Genomic DNA, 11,582 nt, shown 5'->3' on the forward strand with positions numbered 1-11,582 from the left:
TTGGAAGGGCTGGACGGGTTGGAAGCGCATGCAGGTGGTAGTTAGGGTCTAGCTCGCAGAAGATTTGGCGGTAAAGGTTAGATAGCCTTTAGACCTAGCATAGGTTTAGATTGCGGAAGATTTGGCGGTATAGTTTTATTTAGCCTTAGCATTGCGGAAGATTTGGCGGTGCAGGGACTGTTAGTTTAGGGAAAGTTTAGCTTAGGGCTAGGAACAGCAAAGAGTAAGAGCCTATGCGGGTCAGCCAAAGCCATAAAAGAAATATCGGTGTCTGTCTTTATTGGGGAAAAAGGTTTTTTATTTAATTTTTAAAAAAAACATTAGGGGTTTCACTTAGTGCTTTAACTTTGCCCTTAGTTTGGTCATCTTTGCTTTAGCAACAGTACAGGAGGTCACAAGTGGTTTCAAGTCTAGTTTCGAGGCATCCATTCATTTTCGAGGCATCATCATTTCCGACTTACTCACGCAACTTCAGATTATGAGGCTTGGCCGGCGCCCGTGCCAATACGCACGTGGAACGCTGGCCGCATTTCCCCGGCAACTGGTATCCCGTGTGTAGGTAGCCTAGACTTACACACGGGAAGCTCCAGCACCGAATCCCCGCAAGCTTCCTCTGTACTGTTTAATCTATGATGCCTCGTTCAGACATGTTGGAGACACATTCTAAGTCTGCTGCTTGAATAAAGTTCCAGCATTGCTTCTTATGTATGGGAGTTACTGATGCAGAATGATGCCTAAAACAATCCTTTGGAAGAAGAAATTCCTGACCAAAGCATTATTGGTTACAATTGCCACTTTGTGGCAATAATTTGAATCTGTGGTCATACTTAAAGGTAAAGGGACCCCTGACCATTAGGTCCAGTTGTGGACGACTCTGGGGTTGTGGCACTCATCTTGCTTTACTGGCTGAGGGAGCCGGCGTACAGCTTCCGGGTCATGTGGCCAGCATGACTAAGCCGCTTCTGGCAAACCAGAGCAGCACACGGAAACGCCGTTTACCTTCCTGCTGGAGCAGTACCTATTTATCTACTTGCACTTTGACGTGCTTTTGAACTGCTAGGTTGGCAGGAGCTGGCACTGAGCAACAGGAGCTTACCCTGTTGCGGGGATTTAAACCCCCAACCATCTGATCGGCAAGCCTTAGGCTCTGTGGTTTAATCCACAGCGCCATCTGCGTCCCACACGTGGTCATACTTACAAAGATCATTATTGGGAAGCATTATTTAGAATCAGATGTGTCATCAACTGGTACTCTATAAACACAACTGCCTATCTTGAAGCTGCTCTGTTTGGAGGAATTTGCAAACCTCGGGGGCAGATTATAGACTAGAGATGGGAAACCTATCTCCAGTTGTAGGACTTTCATTTCTCATCCCAGACCATTTGCTATACCAGCTGCAACTAATGGGAGTTTGAGTCCAAAAACATCTTGAGGGCCACATCCCTGCCACTGATTAGCCAAGGAACCTGTCAAAAGGGATAGCTGATCAAAAATCCAATTTAAAAACTTAATCAACACAGTCCTATGCATGTTTGTTTAGCAGTCCCAATAATGTACGTTCAATGGCTTTAATTCACAGGTTAAGTGTGCACAGGATTGCAGTGTGAGTAGTTTGTTTTTTAGAATAAATACACGAATATACATTAGCTTAATGTTGTGTATAAACTAATCAATTAAAGCTTTTGGTTTTATTTCAAAATTTTAGATGCCGTCCATGAATTTCAGGGTGTGATATACCCGGGGTGTGTGTGTGTGATGGGCTTTATGTCTTCCCCCCCCCATCATATTTTTAATCAGAAGTAAGTCCCATTGAGTTCAATATACTCCCAGACAAATGTGAATAGGGTTGAAGCCTTAGCAGAAAAATACCAGTTTTCCTCCACTCTGCTATAATGGATCACATGCGTAGAAACGTGGCTCAGCCTTATACTCACAGTGAGGAGTGACTGTCTGAATTTGACTGAACTGTTGTAAGCTATAATCTTCTGTCTAGATATAGTCTCTGTTTGGCTTTTATGTCAGATGTAAAATTACAGTATTAGACGTTAGGGAGTTTTCCAGCCCCACATGTAGTAATACCAACCTTTGGAAATCCTAAGAGGAAAGGATTGTAAAGGAGGGGAAGCTAGCAAGGAAATTGTGTTGTACCTGGATAGCTTGTTTTGCAATATTTCACCAGGGTTTAACTATTCTGGGGCCTGCAAGCAAGAGGAGCTGTTGGACTAGTTACTGCTATGAATGATAATCTGTACAAAACGAAGGCTTCTAAGTGCATTTTATTTGCAAGAGATTTGCAGTCATCATGGAGCAAAAGTGATAGGCACACAATAACTAAAATGATTTCAATTTCCATCTTGTAATTGATTTCCAGCATCTAAGAAGTAATAGTTTTTTGGGGGGTGGGTGGGTTGTAGAAGGGCAATGTAGTGTTTAGTGTATTATATAGCACTTAGCCGGCTCAGTGCTCACAACTTAATGGGTTTGTGTCTCTACCTTCAAAAGAACATGAAAAGATTGTGATTTTTATCAGCAGACTTTCTTATGCCTGGGAAGCATGCTGAATCCTGAAAATGTAAAAGAAACACAGAGATTTGACTTTTTGTCAATGCACTTGAAAGAAAACTATTGCAAGACGTTGGATGAGTGCTTTGCAAATTGAAGCCTATATATAACCTAGTTGCTGAAGGTGTGGTAGCCTCCCTTGCAGAGTGTCTACACATGTATCGAGGAGATTATAAGATTCAAGGGTTCTGGTGGCAAGCCTTAGAAAATAGTAAGCAAATTGCTGGATACTTAATTCCAAGAAATCCAGTAAATTGACTTTTAAACTGTTTGGAAGGATATATGGATATATGTGAATGTGGAAATAGTTACCAATATTTTGATAGGAGTGAAAATGTTGATTGCAATGTATTGGAGGCAGGGGGGAAGACTACTACCTCTTTTTTAAAATATTGGACATGACAATAAAATAACATATTCCATCCAGGCAAGAAATTATTTATTGATTGGGCAATTTTAATTTCCTTTTGGAATGAAACTTTTGATGGTTATGTTGTCAGTTGGTATTGTTTTCTTTTGTTTGAATATTGATGGTAATATTTGCAATAACTCATCTCTTTCATTTGTTACTTGAAGAACTAATGAAAATAAGCATGTAAAGTGTGAATATGATTATTTGTTTGTTCATTCATTCCATTTGTATCTCCTGTTCTCTTCACAGAGCTCAGGGTGGCATCATAGTTCTCTCACTCCCCAATTTGTCCTCAACACATCGCTGTGAGCTAGTTTGAGCTGAGAGACAGCGACTGGCCCAAGGTCACCCAGTGAGCTTCATGGCCGATTTGGGATTCAATGCATATTTTATATCCAATTGCAAGTTTTATTTGGACTTAAGAGGTATACACGTTTTGTTGAAATAAAAATTGAACCTTGGTCTCCCAGGTCTTAGTCCAGCACTGCAACCATCAAACCACACTGGCTCCTCCAGTGATAAACACATACTTGCAATGACATGTATCATTCAGTTACCCCTTTGTAAAGTCACAGAAGGATGTCCTGCATAATGTTGGCTGTGGCCCCAAAAGTCAACATTTCGGTTTAAACTGTCTTACCTTTAACTATGAGTGAATAGCCTCCAACATCTGGAGACCTGGGATTTAGCACAACCTATTTTATGGGATCCACTTTAATTTATTCATTTTTTTTTAAAAAAAATACTAGGTTTGTTTTTCTGCTTCTCTCTTTCCCCATCTAGTTTCCACTTATTATTCCCCATTAATCTTCCCACACATTATTGCTTCATTCTCTTTTTCTCCCCATGACCCTTCCTATCTGCACATTCCTTTCAAAGTAATTTTACCCTTCTCCTGAATTCCCCCCCCCCATTCTCCTTGCACATACAGCTTGCCCCTTATCTCTGCCTCCCAACTTTCTCATTCATCCTTCTTCCCTGGACCCCTTTACATTCACCTCTTCCTCCTACAACAGCTTCCCTCTATTCTCACTTAGTTAATTAATTGGTTAGTATTAACTATTAACCTTTTATTTCTTATTTCTTTCAACACCACCTCTGGGCCTTTTTCCTCAGAGTGGGGAGACATATCTTCCTGTCCCCCTGAACTTCTCTGTCCACCACCTTTACTCATAGAATCATAGAATCTTAGAGTTGGAAGGGACCCCATGGGTCATCTAGTCCAACCCCCTGCAATGCAGGAATCTCAGCTACAGCATCCATGACAGATGGCCATCCAACCTCTATTTAAAGACCTCCAAGGAAGGAGAGTCCAGTCTGTCCCACTGCTGAACAGCTCTTACTGTCAGAAAGTTTTCCCCGGAATATTTAGTCAGAATCTCCTTTTTTGTAACTTGAAGCCATTGGTTCGAGTCCTACCCTCCAGAGCAGGATAAGCATGCTCCCGCCTCCATGTGACAGCCCTTAAGATATTTGAAGATGGCTATCATCTCTCAGTCTCCTCTGATCCAGGCTAAACATACCCAACTCCTTCAAGCGCTCCTCATAAGGCTTAGTTTCCAGACCTGTGATCATCTTGGTTGCCCTCTTCTGCACATGTTCCAGCTTGTCAACATCCTTCTTAAATTGTGGTGCCCAGAATAAAACACAATATTCCCAGTGTGGTCTGACTAAGGCAGAATAGAGTTATACTATTACTTCCCTTGATCTGGACACTAGACTTCTGGTAATGCAGCCTAGAATACTATTAGCTTTTTTGCTGCTGCATCACACTGTCTGGTGACTCATGTTAAGCTTGTGGTCCACCAAGACCCCTAGATCCTTTTCACAAGTACTGCTAGTAAGCCAAGTGTCCCCCATTTGTGCATCTGGTTCTTTCTGCCTAAGTGCAGAACCTTGCATTTGTCCTTATTGAAATTCATTTTGTTAGCTTGCGCCCAGTTCTCCAATCTGTTAAGGTAATTTTGAATTGCGATTCTGTCTTCTGTGGCATTAGCTATCCCTCCCAGTTTGGTGTCTTTGCAAATTTGATGAGCATCCCCTCAATTCCCTTATCCAAGTCATTTTTAACGTTGTCAAACAACAACGAGCCCAGGACACAGAACCCTGTGGCACCCCACTTGTCACGTTTTTCCAGGATGACGAGGAACCATGGGTTCGTTCAGTCAACTAGCTACAAATACACCTACCGGTAACAGTTACTTCATTCAACCCACATTTTACCAGCTTCCTTGCGAGAATATCATGGGGGACTTTGTCAAAAGCCTTACTCAGTATGTAAATAAGTTGCTGGTACTGGCATGGATCTAACCAAATGGTTAAAACACAGCTGGGGCATAGGGCCAGCAAGCAGGGAGACAGTGGGCAGATTGTAACACTGTTTGAGGCCCACTGGTTGGTCTGGGCCCACTGTTTGAGAAACTTTGGTGTAGACAAAGTTTCCATGAAGTGGAAATTATGGTATCTAGAAAATTATCATTGTGTCCAATATAGTTGGAAAGCATATTGAAAATGATGCCTGCCACCGTAGTGTTCTGACCAATGGGTGGCTGTCTCTGAACTCAATTTTTTTTAATAATAACAAAATGTTGGGTTTTTTATTTTTAGTAAGCTCTAGGAGCAGGGCTTATTAAAACTTGTGTGCGATTGTAATAACTAATTAATAATGTAGTGATCAATCAGCTGTCTTTGTTAGTTACACGGTTGTGGACCTATTCTCCACTGCATAAACTTTCCTGACCTCTTCCCAGAGAAGGTTCCAAAGTTTTGTAATAGCTTCAGGAAGACTTAGCTGTAGCTAATGCCATCTAAACCTGTTATATAGGTCATATAGTCAGCAGGGCTGACTGTCTAACTGGAGCACAGTTGGCAGGTGGGCTTACATGGGGTGAAGCAGCTATGTGACAGGAAAACAATTTGTAGCTAGCGGCAAGAGTTCTGATGCAGCTTCCTCCACTGAATGTGTGTGTTCTGGACTAATGCCACATTCCACAGTGAAAAAGTCAAGTTTGGTGGCCCATGAATAGCTTCAAGTGAGCAACTTACTCCAGCAAAGGTTGAGAGCAGACTATTGCTTTTTAAGCCCCTGTCTGCAGTTTGCCTCCTCCAGTCTCCACCTCCCCACCTCCCATAGATAATTTCCGAGCCTTAAAAGGCCAACCATCTGGCCTGAAAACAGGCGCCATTCTTCTTCCATAGCTTCTACTTGGTCCACTCCTGGACTGGCGATGTGCTAAGAGACACACCTGGTTCTTCATGCTCAGGGGGAAATGCCCATGAGGGTCTGGGCTTTGGCTCTGTTGGCCCTAGAGGGCCAGAGGGAGGTTTCTCTGGGGGCTCCTGTCCAACGGCCTCAGGCACAATGGCCTTCAGTAGTCAGGTCTGAGCTCTGAACCTGTGTCCTGATCACTGTTAAATTCAGGAAACATTGTCTAGATGGCAATATAATCTCTTCCAACTGGTGACACCGCACAAGATGCAGATCCCAGGGGGCCTAAGATCTGAGATCACATTTATGGGTCAGGGAGCCTAGCTGACACATGGGGAATGGCAAGACACCTCGGTGCTGGCATCATTTCCTAATCATTTATTTTCATCATGTGGCCATTCACAGGTAACTTTGGTTGCAGCTGCTACCCGTAGTGCATTATTATCTGTATGTTGTCCTTATCTTTCCCCAGGCAACCAGTCAGCCATAGAGCATTTGAAGAGGCAAGAAAACTCTCTACCCTTTGTCATGGCAACCACAAGGGAAGCCTGCAGCAGCAATAGTGACAGATGAGTACCTCTGTTGGGTTGCCACTTTTGTCCTAGGGTTCCTAGGCTATTCTAGAGTGCATGGAAGACAATCACGTAAAGAAGAGGGGCATCTGTGCAACATACAAGGCCATATCCAACTAAAAGTACTACTCACATTAGACTCATTGAGATTAATAGTCCTAAATTAGTCGGGTCCATTAATTTCAGTGGGTCTGCTTTGAGTAGGAGTAACACCATGCTCCCAATTCCCATTCCAAAAATACAAGCCAGAAGAAAACTATCATTGGTGTGAAAAGCAGTGGAGACTTCCAGGAAAACCAACAGGATGGTTGGTGAAGAAAGTGTCAGGAAGGATTTTTATAAGCCCTTCCACAAGGAGAGGAAACAATATAGACTAAACGTGTTTGTTTGTAGCATTTAGTCTACTCTTTTAAAAAATAATTAATCTTTATTAATTTTGTAGAAGACAAGGCTTCAAATAATAAAAAACCCACATGGTAGAAATCCCCAGAATTTATAACAAAGGTAAGTAAAATTAAATGGGATACAAAACATGTCTGTATTTCATCTTATTATTCTGTCTGTCTTCAAAGGCTCCTTTGTGGACAGCAATAGAGGTTTTTATTCACTGTTACTCCTATTCAGAGTAGACCCGTTGAAAAGAATGAATATGACAAACTCTGAATCAGATTTAACGAAATGAGGCTCATCAGTGGAAGCCCTGCACCAAGACTTTGCTGGCATATTGGGGTTTTTCCTCTCTCCCTCCTGTGTGGCTCCATTAAATGGACTGTGGGAGGAGTCAGGAGGACAGTGTGCTGGGGGAGAAGAGTGAGGGATCAGGATAGTTGTTCTGTCTGGCAAGCCAAAATGCTCATTCTGACCGGTGATGTTGAATCAGCAGCCTTGGCATGTTGTTGAATTCTTCCTTCCAGTTTAGGGTTGTCATACGAATCTCGGTTATGTCTGGGAAATTCCAGATGTATGGCAGCCCTATTCCAGTTCATTAAATTCAGTGGGTCTCCTCTGAGTATAACTTGGTTGGATACAACCCCAAGTTCCAAAGAAAGTAGTCATGCCTCTCCAATGTAAAGTATGTCTTGGTGTTAGGAGTACCACAAGCTTATATACCTTGCATCCCTACCTTCAGGGGCTCTGCTGTCTCTATCGAAGAGATGTTGTTCACAGATGATGCAGCCTTGACAGCACACTCCAAGGAAGCTCTAGAAGCTAATCAACGGTTTTGCCTAAGCCTGAAGAGAGTTTGGCCATCAGCCTGATGAAGACGAAACACCTGGTCAGGATGTTGCTAGCACTCCAAGCATCACTGGTGAGGTGGTAGACAATTTTGTCTACCCGGGTTTCATCAGCGCTGAGCTGGACAAGCGTATTGGCAAGGCAGCCATGTCAATGGCTGACCTCTCCAACTGGGTATGGGAGAGTGTGATGCTAATGGCCAAGATTAAGATGAAGGTCTACCAGGCATGTGTGTTGAGCACACTGCTTTATGACTCATGGGCAACACCTCACTTCAGAAGATTGACACTTGAGGGCAATTCCGCCACAGATGGAAGTATGTGCCCTATTCTTGCACACATCCAGCATTTCTGAGAATTTGACTGGGTGATGAAGCATAATTTAATCAATATGAGATGCCTGCAAAATAAGATTTTAAGTACTGTTTCCTTTACTTATGCTGACATCAAGCAAATTGATTTACTATTCCATATTTTCCCCCAAATCTGTATCACCCAACTCTCAATCTCAACGTATCTTGTAAGTTTTCCATGTTCAGAGTCATTAACAGATGGTAAATTTTGGAAATTTGCTTTTTAGAGTTCACATTTACTACTAACATAAATCCTTCAAAGTTCTCATGGCCTGTGTTTTTATGCTTTGTCTTTGTGGTAAGGAGAGTTGGAGGCCGGTGAGAGCAGAACTTCTCCCCAGCCACAATCCTAGAGCGCTGCTGAGGGAGGAGGAGGAGGAGGAGAGTCCACCACCCACCTCCCCGCCCGCGCAGCTGGAGGACCATGCTAGGGAGAGGCCACATGTGCCCATGAAGCCTCTGTGTGTGGTGCTGTCAGGAGGGGGTCGTGCAAATGCTGCACGTTGTGCAGAATGGAAATATTTAGGTGCGATGTTCTATCCATGGATGCAGCTTGCAGAGGGAAAATTTGAGAGGGCGAGGGAGCATGGGTCTGCTGTGGGGAGTGGAGCGCATTTCTTGTGCGTGGGTGCCTGCCTGCAGAAGGGATTTGTGCTGCGGAGCAGTTGTGGAAAATGCCTATGTGGTTGTGTTGACAGGTGTGCAAAGGAGGGGTGCAGAAGCTAAAGGTATCTGTCTATATGGCCTTTCCAAAGGCCAGGTTGTGCAACCAGCTGGGGCCTGTAAAAAGCCAGGCCGGGAGCCACCTTAAGTTGAGGCTGCATAGGCCTTGTGGTGCATGTGATTCAGATTCTATTCAGTTGAACCTCTGGTTACAAAGTTGACATTTTTTCAGCAATGCCCCCCCAGTGAGCCTTCTTTTGTTCACTTCTTTTTATTTTGAGGCAGTGCACACCTATGTTTGTAGAACTGCAAACCTTTCCAGTCAGGTGTAACTCCAGTCAAATCCCAAATATGAATGTGGGGAAAGATGATGGTGTGTAGCCTGGTGTAAATTAATTTGTAGCCTCGGGGGATTACCGAGGCGTGGACTGTCCCTGAGAACCGTAGACTGCCCCAGGACAGGTGAGGGTGCTGATCCCTTATTTTCAAATCTGAAACTTGACAGCTATGATCCAGTGCCTCCTGCAAAGTTCTTTCACTCTTGGGACCTACACTTGTATAGAACTCACATGGTCTGTACTGTTCCTTACCTTTCCGGCCCTTAAACTGTTGCACTCCATGAAGGAATGAACTATTAGGTTGGTAAAGCAAAGGCTGGGTTGGTGCCAAGCCTTTCATCCAAACCTTGAGTGTTACTCTGAAATATGGATTGGAGACCCATGCCAGAATTTTTGGACATTTGCCTAAAAAAGGGGAACTGCATTTACTCTTCAGCACAAGAGGTTTCTGGAGTGTCTTACAAAAATCTGTAACGGGATACTCCCTGCCCTCAGTTTTGTAGACACAACTTGAGAGGAAAAGAGATTGGGGGGAGGGAAAAAAATTCAAGACACTAGTTCTTAGTTACAAAGTTCTTACAGATAGGTCAAGGAAAAGAAAAGCCAAAAGTTGCAGATCTCTTGGCTGCTTCTCACCATAACGAAATCAAGGGAGAGATAGCACTGGATGCAAAAAGAAAAGAAAAGAAAAGAAAAGAAAAGAGATGGTTTTCCAAAGTGCCCTAAAATGTGTATTATAGTTGTTCATTCCCAATGCAATTTGGAAAAAGTTTTGATTCTGCAGGGAAATCTAAAACATATTTTAAAAAATACATTACGTGTCATTAAAAAAAAAACCTGGAACATCTTGAAAACCTTTAAACACATCTTAACAAAGGAACACACTTCAGAATAACCAATTGAATATTACCTCTCTCAAACTCACATATGTAAACAGAAAACCAGTGCTAGTATAAACCTAACCTATTAACTTAAAATACAAAGTCATACTGAAGTCATACTGAACCCACTTGTACCAAGAACAACAAATACGCTTTATACAAATTTAGGTGGGCATGAACAAGTATTCACTGACAGCAGGCTATCTTATGGGCACAGGGTAGACACCTCGGCACGTACAGACCACTACACCCTCAGCATCTGCTGCCTCAAGTGGCTGCCTCACTCTGTCCAGTGGCTGGACCATCACTGTTCGCATCTCTCCCTGTCCTGCAGCCTGAAGGAATGGTGGCTGCCAGGTGACAGTTGATGGAGGGAGGAACCTGACAGAGTGGGCTTCTCAGCAGAGCAAAGATACAGGAAGGATAAGATGGGATGACAAATCTACCTCCCTACATATCCATCAGTTGATTTAAGTGCATTCAGACACTGAATGTCTTTCATGCATGCACACCAACAGTAGGAGAAAGGTTCCACTCTTAGGCAGAGTAACCCATGGGTGCAGAAGCCATGGTATGCATTGTCCTGCCATTTCACTATGGCCAGGATGGGAAGGTAGGGGGTCCCTTCCTCTTCCTCCTCCCCCATTGATGACAGCGGGATGCAATTAACACTGATTCCATTGATTATGTGGGCATGTCAGAATTAGGTTGTTTTAGATTTGATGGATCCATGCTTGCACCCAACACACTCGATTTTCCTCTGCATCTGCTACAGGAAAAGCTATGCTGCCAGAACTTTTAGCTGGTGGACCAGGGAAGCTTTGGCAAAATGTCATTCCATCAGATGACCTCTCTACTGGCTGAGTGGGACCTTCTAATGCTTGTTTACAAAGCTATTGTACTACCAATACTATATGCTTGTGAAACATGGACCACTTATAAAGGGTGTCTCTGAAAATTTTTACACATCACTTGGGAAGACAGGCAAACTAATATCAGTGTACTGGAAGAAGCAAAGATCACCAGTGTTGAAGCAATGATTCTTCAACATCAACTTCGTTGGAATGGTCATGTTGTGCGGATGCCTAATTATCGTCTTCCAAAGAAACTACTCTATTCCGAACTTAAAAATGGAAAGCGTAATGCTGGTGGTCAACAAAAGAGGTTTAAAGACTGTCTCAAAGCAAATCTAAAAAAAAAATGTAGTATAAAAACCAACAATTGGGAAACATTGGCCTGCGAATGTTCCAATTGAGAACAGCCTTTACCAAAGGTGTCATGGACTTTGAATACACTCGAACTCAGGATGGAAGGGAGAAACGTGCTAAGAGGAAGACACACTTGGCAAATCCACATC

The sequence above is a fragment of the Lacerta agilis genome, chromosome 3 (assembly GCF_009819535.1).
Source record: "Lacerta agilis isolate rLacAgi1 chromosome 3, rLacAgi1.pri, whole genome shotgun sequence".
NCBI classification, from domain to species: Eukaryota; Metazoa; Chordata; class Lepidosauria; order Squamata; family Lacertidae; genus Lacerta; species Lacerta agilis.